Source organism: Leguminivora glycinivorella, chromosome 9 (assembly GCF_023078275.1).
Source record: "Leguminivora glycinivorella isolate SPB_JAAS2020 chromosome 9, LegGlyc_1.1, whole genome shotgun sequence".
Taxonomy (NCBI): Eukaryota; Metazoa; Arthropoda; class Insecta; order Lepidoptera; family Tortricidae; genus Leguminivora; species Leguminivora glycinivorella.
In genome coordinates this window covers 2447795-2469295 of record NC_062979.1, presented here as the reverse complement: position 1 = coordinate 2469295, position 21501 = coordinate 2447795, and the positions used below count along the sequence as shown (strand labels likewise).

General features: G+C 36.9%; 1 protein-coding gene and 2 non-coding genes across 3 annotated transcripts in view; 2 read left to right on the top strand and 1 right to left on the bottom strand.

Moving 5' to 3' along the window:
• Positions 1-6731: 6731 nt before the first annotated feature.
• Positions 6732-21501, bottom strand: part of LOC125229541 (tetraspanin-1-like) — a 28986-nt gene continuing 14216 nt past the window's right edge. The window contains exon 7 of the mRNA XM_048134407.1: positions 6732-6798. The gene's annotated coding sequence lies outside the window, so the exon portion shown is untranslated. The remainder of the gene's footprint in view (positions 6799-21501) is intronic.
• Positions 8571-8732, top strand: LOC125229954. Its single transcript, XR_007177472.1, has one exon. It is a non-coding gene; the product is annotated as a U1 spliceosomal RNA (small nuclear RNA).
• Positions 14910-14982, top strand: Trnap-ggg. The gene has a single exon. It is a non-coding gene; the product is annotated as a tRNA-Pro (tRNA).

Genomic DNA, 21501 nt, shown 5'->3' with positions numbered 1-21501 from the left:
TCATGTGAAATTAATTGGATGATGTACATTGCTGCTGGGCCAGATTTCAAAAAATAATTATTCTTAATTAATGACGCTTATTAACAAAATGATTATATTATACGATTCGTATGATCAGATACTATAACTGGATAAATTATTCGCCCGTATGGAATCCACACGCACGACACAGTTTTGTTCGGTGTCCATTAGATAAGTATTTAAAAGGTCAAAAATATTTTTGTGAAATAAGTTATAATAGATACGTGCATAGGTACCTAATTAATAATTAATTATTGAAGATAATCAAGATTAACCTCTTCATGCTGTACGCATGAAGTATAATGTACTACGTAGGTAACATAGAACAGACGGCACAACAAAATCTGGGTAGCAAGCGCGGCAGTGCGGGACGGGGGCGGGGGGAGGGCGGCTAATAAGTCATACGATGTCAACTCCGCAGAGGTGTCACTTTTGTTTATATTCTGCCTATTTAGTTAGTACGGGAACGTGCAAGTTAAATTTAATATTAAGTTGTTTTAAAATTGTCTGTTTATTTTTTGTTTATACAAAAAATAGAACATTTTAATTAGGTAAGTGTAACATATATTACAACGAGGGTATTCTGGGTCGTTTTTTTCGCCGGGTGGCGATACTGAGGCGCCAGGTCTTTCTGACATCAAATTTCAAAATTCACGAATCATAATTATGAAATCGACCTGGGGCCTAAGTATCGCCGCCTGGCGAAAATAACGATTCAAAAAAACCCTCTCATTCTGAGGCTTATATCCCCTAGTATGATAGATAATAGATACATTTAGTGGTACTAATCATACACCGTCAAACATTGTTACAATTATGTAAAAAATAAAAAATACAATTTTTCAAATATGTACAGTTGTACCATCAGATATATCGAGGCGACCAAGGTGCTCAAACATCTGAGCTGGCCTCTATTGTCATGGCGTTAGAGAGCATGTTCAGATATTTATTTCGAATCCCGGTAACGGCATTTATTTATTTGATGAACACGCAGATATTTTTTCCTGAGTCATGGATGTTTTCTATGTAGGTATATATCATATGTATTGTTGTCTAAGTACCCACAACACAAGCCTTCTTGATCGAGCTTACCATGGAACTCAGTCAATCTGTGTAAGGACGTCCTATAATATATAATATACAGGGTGGCCCAAAATTACGTTGACAAAGAATGGGGAAATAATGTTGTAATAAACCAAAATATCGAAGTTACCGAAAATATTTTTTGGGCCTATATTTCTGCATATTTCTACATCCACCGTGGATATTTCAACAGCATTAGCATGGATATTTCGCAAGGTTTGTAATGTAGACCAATCGTGTAAAGACATTTTTTCCAGATTCATAAGCTCGATACGTTTCAGCCTACTTACGTAAATGCACCTTACTTAAAACTATAAATTATAGTTTGTAATCAATCTTAAAACCCTAGACCGTTTATTGATTACAAAAATTAGGGTATTTTACAAGTTATAAGTGCAATAAGTCAGACGAAAGTCACACTAGAGGTGCAGCGGCATATCGATAATTTTTTGTTCCAATATTTGCGTTTGTACTTCAAAGCCAAAGGAGGATATTTTGAAGACGATTCGATTTATTCGGTCAAAAATTATTAAGGGTTCACATTTTAATTTGTAAGACAATCATTCGTGTAAGGACAGAAAAGTAATTATACAAACGTTTGTCAACGTATTTTTGGGCCACCCTGTATTTATTAATGGCTAATAGCGTAGGTACATAAATTAATGGTTCAAGGGGTCATTGAAAGCCTTTATAAAAAAACAGCCATAGTTATGTACAAATCTTATTTTTATTTAATTACCCTTAAATAATAGGTTTTGTTAACTTTTGCCGCTTTGAAAAATAATTTGTTGTCTGATCAGTTCGTGCGTCGTGTTTCAAGCGAATGGATGTATATTTATTTATGATGGCCCGTATCAAATGTGTTCGGTGATTCAAGGTGCTTGGTTGGTCAAAAGAATGTTGAATTAATGATGTAAATACATCCTTCCAAACAAAGTATTCCAAAGTTTTCACAGTTATATAACTGAAAGTGTATTTAACAGAGAGGCAGATTCCACCACTTTCTTTTATAAATTTTCTTATTACAGTTTCAGTGGCGGCACATATCTTATAGACGTCTTCTGTGGAGTACGACAAACCACCCATATCTTTTATAGTTATAAGTTTATGATGAGGCAACCTTTCCGTTGTGTTCAAACTATCCACACATACTTCGCATTTCAGTGATCGTGTCAGAATCCGGGAAACATAGCCAGATATGTATCCAACAATCAATTGGGAACCAAATGGGATTTGTTCGCTACTGAGTATGTCGGCAAAAATTTTGCAGTTGTTCTCGGCTTCTATGTCAGACTCTAAGCAGCGAGTAGTCGACAAGATTTCATATTCCTCGTCGTCATGTCTGTTCATGTGTGTCGTGCTATTGATCACGTCAGTTGAAGATTTATGCAAAATATTGAAATTGTCTAATGGAATACAATTGCCTGTAAAAGAAGAGCGAAGTTCTAAATGATTCAATGATTTTTTATACGCGGCTCGAAATTGTATAATATTGGGGTTATTGTTGTAACCACTGTGCTTTCTGATAACCCCAAAAAAAAGTTCCAAATGGTCCTGACTGAGCCGATACGTTGAAATATAACTCATGACTTCTTTTTCCTCGACTACATTTTGATACAATGTTTTCAGTGATTCGATGCAAATTATAGCGCCAATAAACCCTGTTTTGTTTAGCGATTCGACGATTTTCTGCTTTGAAATCAATAATGTAATACGAGGTACCATATTTTTTTTCTTTATTACTCTTCTGTGTTTTATGTGTAATTCCAAATGTAATATGTACTTCTTTACTTTTTCGAGAAATTCAAATACTTCAGATTTATTATGTGGATCAATTGGTCGCTTGAATCCATAGAAGTGACACTTTCTCGAATTCATTGTGTCAAAAAAGTCATTCATGATTTCCAAAAAATTTACAGTTGCTGAGGAGTCCAAGGACTTCGACGACTTTAATACCTGGTCACATAAAATCAATGCTTTTGCGACACTCTTACTTAATAATTGCGTAGCCAGCTTGACCTTCATTATCTGATTACGAAAGTGGAGGTGACGGGGTGTTATTTTCTTCCCGAATCTGAGGCCCTCTTTAATTCGAAGTTTGTTCAGATTGATCAAAAGCTGCCATCTAACTTGCTTGCCATCTTCATCGAAAAAAAGTCTTTTTTTTTCAAAAGTATTTCTTATTAATTTAATAACATGGCATGGATCAAGGAATATACATACCCTCTCTTGAGAACTGGGATGTGGAAAATGGGTCACAAAATTATTTGGGTCGGTTAGTTTACAACCTAGAATTTCAGCAGCTGACAAATTTGCGGAGCATCCATCAAATGTAACGCTGACTACTGAAACTCCAGCATCATGGCACTTTTGCAAGCATGTTGTGATTAAATTGGCCTTCGTTTCAACCGTTATGCCTGCTATCAAAAAGTAGCCCACAGGGAGCTTCCAATTTTCGGTCAGCGACACCAACATAAACACTAAGGCCTGAGACGCTATGTTATCGTTAACCTCACCTTCTTGTGGGCCTGCTCCAAAATTAACGGCTCCGAATTTTTTTTGGTTGTGGAATAGTTTTTGCGTACGAATAGCCATCTCGTCGAAGACTAAATTGCACACCATAGACTTGTTACTTGATGCACATTTTAGTTTAAGAGCATCAAACGCTTCATTAGTAAATCCTGGCTCAGCATCAACAGTTCCATACCATCGGCAAAGAGTTCTTGGATGTGGAAGGACATTGTTGTAAGTATTTCTTACATATTTGTAGGCTGCTGGCGAATAATAATTTAGTGTTAGTGCGAATTTACGTAATGCCGGTGTAAATTTTAACGAACTTCTACTCTGTTTATTTTTCTTCATGAGTCTTTTGTGTACTTCTACCAACTCTGCTTTAGCCAGCAAATTATTTCGTGCTATTTCATCAAATGAAAATTTAGTTTTAAGGGATCTCACGAGGTTTGTCAGAGATTCACATTTTTTCTTTAGTTTTCGGTTTTGGCGTTGGACTTTTTTGTTTTTAGCAGTTATTTTTTTCTTAGCAACGGTAATGTTATGTATTTTCCGCTTTAGAGCAATTTTCCTCGGACTATCAAAAATTGATTTAACAGACTCAGAAATTGGTTCCATTGTTCCATTGCTACTGTGACCAACTCTCGGCTAAAACAAACATAATATAATGTTAGCGTCGGCTGAAATAACTACTACTTCCATTAATGGTTACTATTTTCATTAATGTTTTGAATGTTACTTACATCAATACAAGGAACAGCAGACTTCTTCAAAAAACGCCTTCCCGCTTTTGTTATATATGTATCCTCTTCGCGAAAATGTAATGAACATACATCCCAAGTAACAATTTCTGGTCCTATAGTGGTCGCGAGCACCAAATTAAATCACATTAAATGGTCCTATAAATAGTCTATATTGGTACTGTAGAGCCGATTTGGCGCAATTATGCAGCCATTTAGTGATATAATAGGGCTATAGTAGTATCATCCGTGACGTTTAAGGTCTATAATGGTGATGTGATGATGACTATTGTGCTAATTTGTTGACATAGAGGACACAGTAACGCTATTATAGTATCAATTTATGCTATAGTAGCATTTGAGATTCCGTTATACAGGTTTTTTGTTCTGTAATAGCAGTTGCCGTCCCTTTTAATGCGAATGAATGAAATTTCTAAAATAATTTAATGTGTGTAATATTTAACAAAAACTCTTCTAAACGAGGAGCTTTATGAAAAGTGGCGTGTGAACTTGTGAAGTTTAGTGATAATTCCATCATTACTGCAAAAAGGTATGCGATGGAAATTTTACCGTTAAAAGAATATTAGTTTAATGGAGTATTTTAAGTGCGCCCTCGATTTATACCTGTTTTGAATAAAATAAATAAATATAATTTAATACAATAAAATTATTGGCACCATAGTTTCTACTATGGATCCAAGAAGTAAAACATACGCTTTTATAGTTCGACTATGTCACTTATCATACGCATTCACTGCCATAAGCCCGCCATTGTGGATTCTATTAGGGTTGCATGAGACTTTAACTATGATCCAGTTTAACTTATAAGTTCTTTATATAGAAAACAATACTTGTTTTCAATGTTTTACTATAGAAAGATCTTCTAAACAGTTTTTTTTTTATAAAACATATAGTAAACTCAGCTATAACGCTATTGTGTTTTAAAAGAGATACCGAAACCATTATTCCACAGTTCTGTGATATAAAAGAGTAATTGTGACGTATACGGCGATGAGATATAAAAGACATTAGAAAACGACTATTAACGCTTTTCAAAGCTATATAAACGTATCCTGAAAACTTCATTATACAGTAAAATAGCTCTATAATGGTATTCATACCACTACTACAGTGTTAAATACTGTAGCAGTGTTTTCCAAAGCCACTATATCCCAAAATAGTGGTATAGTTAGGTTTTAATTTCTGTTAAAATACGACTACTAAAAATACTATAAGCGGCTTGTTGGGAACCTTAATAGCGCAAATTGATAGCATAACCGTGATTTCTAACACTATTATACAATAATATTGTTCTTTAGTAGGTTATTTGATCCTGCTATAGACCAGGCCTATAGGGGCTCTATAAAATGGTGATATAAACGTTTACATCACTTCCTAATAACACCTTTTAGCTGTATAACACAACAACTATAGCGGCTTGTCGGGAACCTTAATAGCGTAAATTGATTGCATAACAGTGATTTCTAACACCATTATATAATAATATTGTTCTATAGTAGTCATATTTGATCCTGTTATAGACCAGGCCTATAGCGGCTCTATAAAATGGTGATATAAACGTTTACATCTCTTCCTAATAACACCTTTTAGCTGTATAACGCAACAACTATAGCGGCTTGTCGGGAACCTTAATAGCGCAAATTGATTGCATAACAGTGATTTCTAACACCATTATATAATAATATTGTTATATAGTAGTCATATTTGATCCTGTTATAGACCAGGTCTATAGCGGCTCTATAAAATGGTGATATAAACGTTTACATCACTTCCTAATAACACCTTTTAGCTGTATAACGCAACAACTATAGCGGCTTGTCGGGAACCTTAATAGCGCAAATTGATTGCATAACAGTGATTTCTAACACCATTATATAATAATATTGTTCTATAGTAGTCATATTTGATCCTGTTATAGACCAGGCCTATAGCGGCTCTATAAAATGGTGATATAAACGTTTACATCACTTCCTAATAACACCTTTTAGCTGTATAACGCAAGAACTATAGCGGCTTGTCGGGAACCTTAATAGCGCAAATTGATTGCATAGCAGTGATTCCTAACACTATTATACAATAATATAGATCTATAGTAGTCATATTTGATCCTGTTATAGACCAGGCCTATAGCGGCTCTATAAAATGGTGATATAAACGTTTACATCACTTCCTAATAACACCTTTTAGCGGTATAAGCTTATAGAGCTAAAAGGTGTTACTGGAGGCTTTTATACGACAAGCGGTCACGCCGAAAACCTTTATACGACATCTATAGTAGCTTTTGGCGTCGAAAACCAAAATTATAGCACTAAAATGTTACTTGGGATACGTATGATCGGACGGTAACCAGGTCTCTTCGCTGCGGTTGTTTTGGACAAATTGTAGCCATTTTTCCCTGTCTTTACGGTCCAGACGTGGAAACCTATAATAAACAAAGTCAAATGAAATTAATTGAAATACGGTATTTCAATTAATTATTTGAATATGTCTCACGGAAGTTTAACGTGTACAAATGAAATTACGTAGAAAATAAATAATAAATCATATTTTACCTTTTTTCATCTAATTATAGACTTAAGTCAGTTCTTTCCTAAAAAAATGTACGTAACATATGACTGACAGCCAGAAACATATATACCTACTACGCGCCATGCTCCGGAATTTTACAATATTTACTGAACTGTCACCTCATACATCCGATTAACAGCACCCTCCTGACAATAGTCATATATTTTTTGTCAGGCTTTATATGTATTATATTCCGCACATCTCCTTTTACTATCCACTATTACTATGCACACAACGTCACATCTCTAAATTTTTAGTCTTTGATAGGAGACGCAAAATGGCGTCCACTAAACAATTTTCTCAAATGAAAATTTAAAATGATTACACAGTTACTTACCGATGGAAAGTTACTCCTTTGCACTTGGACGTATTGCTAGAATTATTAGTGCAATATCGCATCACACACGAGGGCATATTTAAATTATTTAGCCAGTTTTTATCCTGTTTCGTTTTAAAACATATCACGAGCACGACTGCCGCGCTTCAGTACTCGTAAGTGACTGACTTGAAAAAAGGTTTCTTACAAAGCGTTAGTCCATTTTCACATTATCCGATCCGACATCAGTATAATGTACCACTGACTAAATTTATATTGCCAAATAAACAATTTTGTTTGTTGTTACATCGGATGTCGGACCGATATCCCATACATTACAGGCGCCATCTTGGATTTTTCAAATTGAAATCCTTCCTACATCCGATATGGGATCGGATAATGTGAAAAAGGACTAAAAGCTCCGAAGTTTCTGTTTTAAACCACACTATCTTACTTTCTTCACGACGTTACTTAATACTAACATTTGTCGCTAGATGTCGCTGCGCAAGTGCGGTGGAAATCGTACATCGCGGTGTTAAGAGGGCTTTCATGTGAAAAATAGTGAAATCGCAACCGAGCGATTAATCATACCGTGTGTGGTATCAAATTAAAGAGCTTTCTGAGTAGTTTACAAATATATAACATATTATAGGACTTTTTCTACTCAGTCTAACAAAATATGAGATAATGTCCAGAAGTGGCAAAAATTGTGACGGGGAAGGCTCGTTTTCAAAAAATTGCCAAAAATGTATAGAAATTTATAATCACTAAGATATAAGAGCAGTTTTAGTAAACGTTGCAGATTAATTTTGTACGAAAATAACTCCGATGTGATGTAGATTTTCAAAGAAATTGTCATGTCATTAATTTTAGGTAATTTCTGAAAATAATTGAATTCGTCTTAGCCTTCTTTACTCTTTTTTAAAACCTTATAATAAAAATGTAGTCTGAGTAGTTTGTAGTACAGGATATACGTATTATAAATTTACTAGTTTCAGTATTCCAAATTGTCCAAATTTTACAAATAAGATTGACTAATCCAGCGCTATACGCGGGTTTTCCTAAACGTGCATCAGAGAAAAATTCATAATTAATTTACTGAGTTAGTTTTCTAAAATCCAGTCTGATAAGCATCAAGATGATAAGATGCTCTAATTTAAACTTGAATTAAATATATCTATTGGATAACGGAAAGTGTAGTATTTCACCGACTAAAACTATCAATTTTACATTATTTTGACGTTTTTCTCGAAAGCAGCCTTAAGATTTTTCTCGGGACAACAACCCTCGCGCTCTTACTTTGTTTAATCATACTTACCTGGCGTAGGGGATACCGTGATCAAGAAAGCGGTTCCCCCAGGGCGAGACTCTCCCATTGCACTGCGGTTGGGTTGACCCTTGCGATTATCCCTAATGTGGGTAACCCGAATGCGTTATTTTTGATAGTGGAGACTGCGTACGCGCTGTCCCCCTTTAAAAAATTAATGAATTTCAAGTAGTGTCAATCAAAGCTGTATTTTTTCGTGTTGGTGTGGTGAAAAATGTTGTTTTACTTGGTACCAAAATTAGTTTAACTTACGTGCTTTGAAATAATCGCAACGCTAAAGATTATATATACATTTAGATCTACGCTACGCTCGCGGTTCAATATTGGAATCTTTCGCGTGCTCAGGTATCATTATTGGTACATGAAAGTGTTATACCATACCTTACCGTTTGCTTGAGAACGACACAAATTATGATATTTTTATTTATCAACAGAGGTTTTAAAATTTTTAAATACCTGACGCCATAATAACCGATTGCCAAATTCTCGTTATCAATCAAGTCACGTTGGAGAGGCCTCTAAGAGCTGTAAGTTTCACAACAATAAACAATAAACAACATTAAGATTACATGATTATTATGGAACCCTACTGTTGTTCCATTTCACATGTCTTTCAATTAAGAATCTTCATTACTTTGTTTTTATTTATTCTTAATAGCATACGCATATATTTTTGCAACCAAAATAAAAATTTAAATGCTTTTTATAATTTATGACTAATTAAATATAGATATATAGAATTCGTAATTGACTTGACTACTATGTATGTGAAACAACGTCAACGTAAAACGAAAAATTTCTAACTGACAGTTCTGGCCATGTCGTAATTTTGTACCTATAACCACAGTATAATAAAGAGTACTATCGTACAGTAAACGAAAGTGCCGCCCACCCCCTCTCAGTTAAAGTTACCGCCTGTCAAAAACGCGAACAGTCGACCTGTCATATTTCAGTTCATGCGTTCACCTACGCGAGCTTAGACTGTGTGCTAGGAACTCGCCTCTTTCATATATTTGATCGCCAGTGTCCGAGGTGTGCTATAACAACGAAGTTTCAAGTTACAAGAGTTTATTCTAAGAAAACATAACTTTTGTACGGTGCATACGGGGTGAAATTATGGCAAATGTAAACGTATCCGAAGAACAAAAGGCGCCTGTGTTAGGCAATAGACCTGTGGACAAAATCTACCAAGATTTGTTTATTATGCAGGACGACAACGAACTCACGGAAACTTTCATAGCAAAGAAAATGGCTTTGTTTGCGGAACTGCCACCTCCCAACCACCAAGAATCCCAAAAAGTAGACATGATATACTCGACCCTTCGTGAGAAAATCAGGGAGAAGATCCCAAAGGACTCGATGCAAACCGTTGACGAGCTCCTCGAGGCGGCGAAGCGCGCCGAAGAATCTTTGAAACCGAAAAAGCGACTTCGATGCAACTTTTGTCGTCACGCTGGCCACACGGCCGACGAATGCCGCAAGAAAGCTGCAACTCCCCTTCCCGAGAGATTTGCATTGAGGAGAACTATAAAATTCCAAATTGATGACTTTTGGGATGAGGGTATCCTCGGCTCCGCCGCTGAAAGATGCGTGGCTTCTCATAAACTATACACTAAACTCAAAGAGCATGGCTACAGGTTCACTCAGTGTCGTGATAAGGTTAATACTCTAGGGTCTTCGAAGGTGACAGACTTTTTAATGGTTACTTGCAATATAAAATTGTGTGGCCGCATTATCCCAATGGAATTTGTTATATTCCCTAAATCAAAAGGGGATGACACATATCTCGGAATACCTTTCCTGATGCACATATGCTTCAGTAGTGAATTTTGGTACTTCAATGACAATCCGTCTCAGAAATATCCTCTTTTAAAGGAGAAACCGAGGAATGATAACATTGCCAGGTGTGGCCTACTCACATTTGGATAAGCTCTCCTGCTACATTTCCATTATTGTGCCTAACACATTATGTTTTCTAATAAATATTCAAAAATAAAAAAATGGTTGTTATTGTCTTCATTTCCTATTTCTCAAAATACAATAAAAACTATTTAAATATATGTTACATACAATAGCCTAAATTAGGATTATAAATTTGTGCTGATAGCTTTTTTATTTCACTTTGTAGCAATTTGACAGTAAGTCACATTATATTAATAAAATATGATACAAGTCATTAGTTCAACTTATCATTACAAATTACCCCAACCAAATCTGTTCCTATTATCGCCTAGCACCCATAGTACAATATTTGCTTAGAGCTTAGTTTGGGGATAGGTTGATCCATGCAAGGTGTCCCCCAATATTTATTTATTACACAGCTAATGGAACAATTTAAAGTAAAAGTTATTCTCATTTTGGCATTAAATTAAAGTTTGATATAGCTTACTTTACTTTATTACAGGATGGTCCAAAACCAGCAAATGCCAATATCATTTTTAACCGACTTCAAAAAAGGAGGAGGTTCTCAATTCGACTGAATGTTTTTTTTTGTGTTGACAATAAAATATGAGTTTGACACTGTTTAAAATAGAAATATGTAATGTATGTGACCTTCATGATTTTTGGTCAATATAAAAATAATCTTATCTGTGTACATAGGTACTTACATGCATTACAGCATAGGTAATGTAGGTTTTAGCTCTATCGGTAGAAATTAGTGTCTGTGCAGTTATAAAACTACTTATGGTACTTACAGAATGAAATTATTGTGATTCCTAGTTCTAGAACACAATAGTACATATATGTAACTCTAACGTTTTTCCTAGACAAGACAATAATGGTCTCACATGAACATTACATAATTGTGGCATACATACATATGTACTGACCTAATTGCCACGTTCCAAACTTGATCCGAATGCCCGTCGATCAATTACGTCCAATAACCGCTAATGATCGATGCGATCGATGGGAGCCCGAGTTTCTTTCGTAACCGGCCCCATTTGGCTATTTTTGGTTTTTATCTTGAAAAATATTTATCTTAGAGAAAAGTTTTCTTGAAAAATCTTGTAGATTATTCAAATACCTTTCATAATATGTGTACATATGCTGCTGGGTCATGTACCGTTGAATAATTATACGACTTTAAAACGAAATGAAACAACAAATGTATGTGATAATCGTGTAAAATATGTATTTCATGAACATGATTGTATTACGATGCTGTATAAATGCATTCACACAACAGGTAACAATACAATTAGCTGTACATAAAGGCCTTCTCACACCCACATCTACCACTACTACAATCTGTAGTGCACCGGCAAAATATTAACTTCAGTATTTCTTCCGGAGCAGCTGGTACTTTGGTTTGCACAGGAATCAGTAAGTTGCTTTCGTTCCGTGCCCATCCCCATTCATCATCCTCCTTGCGTTATCCCGGCATTTGCCACGGCTCATGGGAGCCTGGGGTTCACTTTGACAACTAATCCCAAGATTTGGCGTAGGCACTAGTTTTACGAAAGCGACTGCCATCTGACTTTCCAACCCGAAGGGTAACTAGGACTCATTGGAATTAGTCCGGTTTCCTCACGATGTTTTCCTTCACCGAAAAGCGATTGGCAAATATCAAATGACATTTCGCACATAAGTTCAGAAAAAAGTCATTGGTACGAACCGGGTTCGAACCCGCAACCTCCGGATCGAAAGTCAACGACACCCCCAGGATAGAGGAAGACACTGATGATAACGGCGGGGAGGATATTGTCTAAGATACAGTTGTCACATCTGATCCAGATGACATGGAAGAAACAGTTTCAACTTGTTTGATTTATTTGGGACAACAAACACAGTAACACACAAGGTTTTATAACCTTGTGTGTTACTGTGTTGCCACGGCTCATGGGAGCCTGGGGTTCACTTTGACAACTAATCCCAAGATTTGGCGTAGGCACTAGTTTTACGAAAGCGACTGCCATCTGACTTTCCAACCCGAAGGGTAACTAGGACTCATTGGAATTAGTCCGGTTTCCTCACGATGTTTTCCTTCACCGAAAAGCGATTGGCAAATATCAAATGACATTTCGCACATAAGTTCAGAAAAAAGTCATTGGTACGAACCGGGTTCGAACCCGCAACCTCCGGATCGAAAGTCAACGACACCCCCAGGATAGAGGAAGACACTGATGATAACGGCGGGGAGGATATTGTCTAAGATACAGTTGTCACATCTGATCCAGATGACATGGAAGAAACAGTTTCAACTTGTTTGATTTATTTGGGACAACAAACACAGTAACACACAAGGTTTTATAACCTTGTGTGTTACTGTGTTTGTTGTAAGGTAGGCAAGGTTTTATAACCTTGTGTGTTACTGTGTTTGTTGTCCCAAATAAATCAAACAAGTTGAAACTGTTTCTTCCATGTCATCTGGATCAGATGTGACAACTGTATCTTAGACAATATTCTCCCCGCCGTTATCATCAGTGTCTTCCTCTATCCTGGGGGTGTCGTTGACTTTCGATCCGGAGGTAGAGAATTGCAGTGTTGACAGTAGTAAGGTGTGAGACCGACAGCATTTCAAACAAACAAAGAAGACCGATTAGTATCATCCCGCCCAAAGAGGCAGTGAGTAAATTAAAACACGTGTAAGTTATATCCATACCTCCTAAGGATACTGAGGCAAGTGTAAATTTCTCATTTTACAGAGGAGAGCCGTTCAAAGGTACAAAGTAACGTAACTAACATATTTGTTCACGTAATAACATAAAAATTCGGATTTTTTTTAACAAAATCAATGAGGTTATTTCTGCATTCATGAGAATTTCAAATTTATAACAGTTTATGATCTAAGAGTACTTGATTTCTAGATCTAAGAGTACGAGTATTTTAGCGCACTTGATCCAGTATTCATCAAGTAAAAACCTTTTTTTACGTTAAAATTTGATTTAAAGTAGAATACTAGTAGAAAACTTTTAAGAGTCCTAACATAATTGTAACTTAAGCTGTTATTTGCAGTTTTTACCTCCGAAACTAAGTTAGTTAGTTGTATTAGTATTCCACACTTTTTTACCTCCCTCGCTAATATACCAAATACCAATGACTTTTTTCTGAACTTATGTGCGAAATGTCATTTGATATTTGCCAGTCGCTTTTCGGTGCAGGAAAACATCGTGAGGAAACCGGACTAATTCCAATAAGTCCTAGTTACCCTTCGGGTTGGAAAGTAAGAAGGCAGTCGCTTTCGTAAAACTAGTGCCTACGCCAAATCTTGGGATTAGTTGTCAAAGTGGACCCCAGGCTCCCATGAGCCGTGGCAAATGCCGGGATAACGCAAGGAGGATGATGAATGGGGATGGCACGGAACGAAAGCAACTTACTGTTTCCTGTGCAAACCAAAGTACCAGCTGCTCCGGAAGAAATACTGAAGTCAATATTTTGCCGGTGCACCACAGATTGTAGTAGTGGTAGATGTGGGTGTGAGAAGGCCTTTATATACAGCTAATTGTATTGTGACCTGTTGTGTGAATGCATTTATATAGCATCGTAATACAATCATGTTCTTGAAATACATATTTTACACGTTTATCACATACATTTGTTGTTTCATTTCGTTTTAAAGTCGTATAATTATTCAACGGTACATGACCCAGAAGCAAATGTACACATATTATGAAAGATATTTGAATGATCTACAAGATTTTATGAGAAAACTTTTGTCTAAACTAAATATTTTTCAAGATATGGAGCAATGTATGAAGCAAAAAGTGGGGGGGAAACGATTTTTAAAAAATTAACAGTTTTTAGGAGCTCATACCTAGATAATGGTTGAGAATAGAAAAAAAGTTTCTAGATCAAAGTTATAGAGAATTTTATAAGCTTTCAAGGTGTGGTAAACCAAAACTTCGTATGACGCATAGTTTTTGAAATATGAGCAAAAAACCAAAAAATGGGACCTTTTTTCATCCCCCCCTCTTCGAGCTCACGTCCAAAGTCCGAGGACTTTTAGTATGTATGTCTCCTGACTACCCCTAACAACATCCCGTAGTGAAACTTTCTGCTTTCGGGCATTCCACCTAGACCCCCCTTTTGAGCATTCATTGACTGATCTAATTGTTGTCCAGAAACTCCAGAAAGCGGGCAGGATATTTACTCGAACGTTGTTTATGAGGCAATTGGGGCAATCTGGACGTTTGAAGTTTATGCGAATGGAAGTTTTCATGACCGAATCAAAGAAATAGATGAATCGACTAATGTTAAATTTATTTTTAACAAGCAGAAACGTCTGCTAACGATTCTAAACATTTTTTATATTAAAGACGTCACCCCAAGACGTGTGTACATAAGGAAAGGCATGGAAAGATTTGCGATGTCCGGCGTGGCTTCCGTAGCTCAATTGGTTAAGAGCCTTGCACGGGTTGCAAATGATGCGGGTTCAAGTCCCGCCGGAAGCGTAAATTTTTCCATTTTTTCCTTTAATATAAAAAATGTTTAGAATCGACTAATGGTTAAAAAAATAACTACAAATACTTATGTTATGTACTCGTATCGTAAGTACGTAGTTGCTGTAAGAACATAACCGTCATTTCTGAACCAATTTTGAAATCTGGATGATTCTGAAGTACTTACAGATGAGAATGATTATCAGAACGGAACTCTAACCAGGGGCGGCTCACTCTTCATCAGCAGTTCCACTGCACCAAATGTCACTGTTCTGGACGTAAGTGCATGCTGTTCTTATAAAAATACCAAAGTCACTATAAGTGTGCCGTTCAGATTTGAGGAGTTCCGTTCTGACCATCATCAGCAATTCCACTGCACCAAATATCACTGTTCTGGACGTAAGTGCATGCTGTTCTTATAAAAATACCAAAGTCACTATAAGTGTGCCGTTCAGATTTGAGGAGTTCCATGCTGACCATCATCAGGAGTTCCACTGCACCAAATGTCACTGTTCCGTACGTAAATGCATGCTGTTCCTTTAAAAACACAAAAATCACCATATGTATGCCTTTCAGATTTGAGGAGTTCCCTCGATTTCTCCAGGATCCCATCATCAGAACTGGGTTCTGAGAAAAATGGGACCAATCTGTATGCATATACATTCAATCAAAAAAAAAATTTTCAAAATCGGTCCAGTAACGACGGAGATATCGAGGAACAAACATTAAAAAAAAAAAAAAAAAAAAAAAAAAAAAAAAAAAAACATACAGACGACTTGATAACCCCTTCCTTTGAGATTTGGAAGGCGGTTAATAAAATGTGGATGAAACTACTGATGTGCCGACGGAAAGTTTCCAAAATTCTGAAATTTTCACATAGGAAAACTGCGGAAATTTTGCATACTTAGTATGGATGGAAACTTTCCATTTCATAAATTTAAATTCCCTTTATTTTTCGTGAAAGTTTCGTGAATTTTTCAAGAAATTTAAGATTTTTTTGGACAGTTTTTGCAACTTGCACATCACTAGACTAGACGAAACCTTGCCTATGCGATCACCGTAAGTAAAGAATAGGTAAGCATGTTGTACTTATTTACTTGCCATCAGCTACGCAGAAAAATAAACGAAACGTTTAGGTTGAAAGAGTGACGAGTAAGCTGAAGCACAGATTACTAAGTCTAAAGGCCTTAGTTTGGGCAAAACTGCTTTCTTAACTTAAATACGGGTCTGATGGCTCGGAAGTAATGGAAAACACGTAGGTGCAGTTCCAATCGAGCCATTTGCATGTCGCAAGCGGTCTTTAATTATGTCGATTGGAGTCCTGACCTCAATCAGGAGCCGTACGGCGGCAATCAACTTCTTGAGCCATCTTCACCGACAGTGGGTGCATGTGCTCATTAGGTTATGCCTGTAAATCCAGTCACAAGGACTTCGTGATTATCAATTGATCGTCAATTAAAGAATTAGTACCTAGTATTATCTGTAATGTCGGTCTGGCTCAGTCGGTAGTGACCCTGCCTGCTAAGCCGCGGTCCTGGGTTCGAATCCCGGTAAGGGCATTTATTTGTGCGATATTCGTTCCTGAGTCATGGATGTTTTCTATGTATATAAGTATGTATTTATCTATTTAAGTATGTACTTATAGATCGTCGCCTAGCACCCATAGTATGTATGTACGTAGCTTTGCTCAGTTTGGGGCTAAGTTGATCTGTGTAAGGTGTCCCCAATATTATTATTATTATTTTTTAATATGTTTGTGTGCTCAATAGGGTCGGTTGTGTTATTCTAATAAGATCATCCGTAACTATTAAGTATAAGAATAATGGAGTATGGACCCTTGTACAGTAATCAACCTTATCATTAATTGTCTTGCGGGAACAGGTGCAGTCACAATAAGTGGGTGCTACCTACCTACTACTAACTACAGTAACTACCTGTACCTATAGTTGAGAATTTCCATGCGCGGATCCAGGGGGGGGGGGGGGGGGGGGTCATGACCACCCCCTGGAGCCTAAGTTGGCCATACAAATAGATCACGTGACCCCCTGGGGCCCCGGGCCTTTACCACGTGACCCCCCCTTGCCCTTGGGCACAAAGCTGGATCCGCGCTTGAGAATTTCACTACTCCTTTTCTTCCCGTAGGTTTCGTAGAAATCGACTGTGGGATAAGTTTCCATTCAACCCCTTATTTGTCTAGAATGACACTGGTGGTTTCATACTGTGCTCTTCATACCTCTTTGTGGGCTACAGGCGTAATGGTATGTACCTACATATACATCGCGTTTTTATTGAATTCCTTTAATCTCTGCATATAGTTAAGTCCATTATAGGAAACAGAATAGCATAGTTAGTTTTTTTAATTCGTAACTTTTTTCTGATAAATACCATACACCTGCGATAGATGTTACATCAATTGCTGTTAAGAAACGGGCTTTGTGTGTTCGATATGCGATTGATATGTCATAGTTTTGACACTTATTTAGTGCGAGTTAATTGTAAAGCCCGTTTCTCAACAGCAATTGAAGTAATATCTATCGCAGGTGTATGGTTTTTTTAGGAAAAAAATACGAATTTAAGAAAACTAACAATGCCATTCTGTTTCTTATAATGGACTTAACTATATGACGAAGTTAACGAAATTCAATAAAAACACGGAGTATGCATATGTTATGTGTTATATATTCTATATAATAAACATAATATGTTGACGACATGAAGTCGCAAAATAACTAACATTACAAAAACAGCGGAACTTCACATCGTATCGGTCACGTTACACAAAGAGCCATCACTGTTGCGTACTTATCTGTAATAGTTAGCATCTTCATTTCATTTCTTCATGGTAGTACCGATTCTCAACGCTTCACACATACCGACCGTTACATCGCCGAAAAATGAACTAGTATAAACTGATCTACGATTACGGCAAGTTGATAAGAATATCTGGGTTCGGTTATACTAGAAAAAAGCTTACAGTTAAGATGAAATTGTGAATCGTAAACTAGAACGTTCCTTTGCTAATCCGCGAATAGATAACGTGCAAGTCAATCAGTGCTAACCTGTTTTAATTACTTGCGTATTTTTACATGCAATTAATTTTCCCACCCTCCCACCGCAAAATAAAAATAAATACGCAAATACATATAACAACCCACCACCAAAAATACAAAACTCGACACGTGTTTCGCCTCTCTACGAGGCATCCTCAGTTTTGTATTTTTGGTGGTGGGTTGTTATATGTATTTGCGTATTTATTTTTATTTTGCGGTGGGAGGGTGGGAAAATTAATTGCATGTAAAAATACGCAAGTAATTATAACAGGTTAGCACTGATTGACTTGCACGTTATCTATTCGCGGATTAGCAAAGGAAAGTTCTAGTTTACGATTAACATGGATTTCCGCAAAGTAACGCCTGATTCCATCGATTATTTGAAATTGTGAATACAAAACCCAGGGATTCATTTGGACAGTCGCATCACGATTGCGATGCAAATGTGAATCTGATGGCTTTCTTACTATTGTATTGCGTGGCCCTGCACGATGTATGGTATTATCTAATAGTCGTTGCGAATATTGCATGTGCTGTGCGTATCATATTTTTTTAGAACAGAAGTTAAGTATAAACACGGAAAAGCATTAGGAATGTAAATATTTTTAAAGACTAGCAGTTATTGTTACATCTCAGAAATTAAATCAACTATATCATATCTTATACTTTTAAACGAGCAATTCTTGTATATTTATTTATTTATTTATATATATATTTATTTACACTGACGATCTCGGAAACCGCTCTAACGATTTCGCAGAAATTTGTTATGTGGGGGTTTTTGGGGGTGAAAAATCGGTCTAACTTATCCTTAGGTCCCGGAAAACGCGAATTTTCGAGTTTTCATGAGTTTTTCTTCGCGCGCCATCTCGTGTGCAGTAGTTGTACTGTTAAGACAGAATTCTTTCGGTTGATGTAAGTACTATTTATTGCAAACACTAGATGGCGACACAGGTCAAGGCTAAAACGAATAGAAAAATACACTATTTGAGTTTTTGTGGCGAAATGCGCGCCATCTCGTGTGGAGTAGTTGTGTTGTTAAGGCTGAGAATTCTTTCGCTCGATGTAGGTACTATTCATTTTTGAACTAGATGGCGACACATGTCAAGGATACGAAACAGAACCGAGCGAAGCTCGGTTGCCCAGATATTTATTATCTAAAACTAGCTTCACTGACTCGCCCACAAACAAACCGTACCGTTAGCGTCCTCTAGTGGAGAGTAGTGAAACTTAAAAAGTTTAAGAATAGGGTTCAAGTGAAATCACTGAATAAAAATAATAAACCCAACTGATTATTCGTTACCCCGCCTCGGTTTTGAAAATGTTAAACTTTGATTTCGCACTTCACAATTTTTAGGGTCCCCCCACATCTAGCGTCTCGCGAGCGTCGCGTCGGGCCAACTGTATGGGCAAAGCCTGACGCCGCGTCGACGTCGCGTCGACGCGACGTCTTTTTCCATACAGTTGGCCCGACGCGACGCTCGCGAGACGCTAGATGTGGGGGGACCCTTAATAATATGAAATTGATATCGATGTATATATCGATTATCGATGTCACGAAGAGGCGCGGCGCATCGAAGCTAGGAACACACTACGCGGACGTCCGTCGTAAAACGACCGCGACCGCGACCGATCAGTGTGCACGGAACAAAACATCCAGCGAGCCAGATTTCGATCGGACGTCCATGCGCTCAAGGTCACGACCACGTCCGTCGACCGATAGTTTGCACGGGTATATGTATTTCCATTGTCCAGATTCCCGTCCGCGGTCGATTCACGACGGACGTCCGCGTAGTGTGTTCCTTGTTCGGTTGTTGTCAAAAACTGTGACGGTCCGTTTCACTTAGAGATTTTTAGAGTGGTTCATTCGTTCAATATCTATATTAGTTTTAAAATAATATTATATACTGGATTATGCTGGATGTGGAAGGTGGTGGAAGTAACGGGAGGGGGAAACCGAAGAAGAGGTGGATGGACTGTGTGAGACATGATATGGAACTAAAACAAGTTAGTGATGAGATGACGAGTGACAGAGATGTATGGAAGAGAAAGACATGCTGCGCCGACCCCAAGTGACTGGGATAAGGGCAAGAGAATGATGATGATGATATACCGCGTTGTCTGTATATTTTTCGTATATTTATTCGAGCCTCCGTTACGGTGTCGTTCTGTGGGGAACCAGTGTAGACTCGCAACAACTTTTCATCATGCAAAAGAAATGTATCCGCATATTAGCCAACATTCACATCCCTAATAGCGCTCGCCCTCATTTTATTAATTTTAAGCTTCTAACGCTACCCTCAATATTTATATTGGAAGCGGCAATCTTTGTTCGAAAACACCCACATCTATTTCCCATAAAACCAGAAACAGCAAAAACTAGAAGCCAATATAGAAACAAATTATTTTTACCAAAATCAAATTTAGCCATATTTAAAAATGGACCACAATGTAACATTATTTCCATTTATAATAATATTCCAGAAAGTATTAAGCTAGTAGCAACTGACAAATTATTTAAAAATAAATTAAAAGACATGTTAATTAATAAATGTTATTATTCAATTGAACAGTTTCTAAATGATGATGAGCTATAATAGTAAAATAATGCAACAATAATAATAATTTAATGTTACAATTTATAAATATGATTGCACGAATTTTAGTTAATTCAATTTCAAAACGTATGCACGGAATGTTATGTACCTACCTAATATTTATACCGAAATTTAAATCTTTTATTATTGCAATGATTACATCTTATTTTTATTTTTAATATTCATGAATTCTGTTAGATATTAAGTTAGATATAATAATAAGTATTGTGTGCCCTAACAGGGTGTCATGAATTGCCGACTTATACCTGTAACACCTTATTATGTAAATATGTTCATGGCTATGCAATAAATGAAATATGAAATACTATGTCAAACAAGTTTGTCAGTAAATAAGAACAAAGAAAACTATATGCATCCTTTTCTTTAGGGTGCTAGAGAAAAGAATACCTTACTGACAGACTTGTTTGACAGAGTATAATTATTAAAGTTTTGGAAAGTAAAGTTTGTTATTAGATATGTTAATAGATACCACGGGCCTATTATAAAGAATATAATCATAGATTTAGAATTATTAAACAAGATTGTGTAGTTAGGTCAAAAAGTGTGTCCACATGAGAGGTCATTGTTTGGGCTGGTGTCCCTCTCGCACTTACTGACAATGTCAATATTATTCAGTAACGTCATTTCCTATTTCAGTGCGTAAAGCTAGGAACATACTACGCGGACGTCCGTCGTAAAGCTAGGAACATACTACGCGGACGTCCGTCGTAAAACGACCGCGACCGCGACCTATCAGTGTGCACGGAACAAAACATCCAGAGAGCCAGATTTCGATCGGACGTCCGTGCGCTCAAGGCCACGTCCGCGTCCGTCGACCGATAGTTTGTACGGTTATGTGTAATGTTTGTCCAGATTCCCGTCCG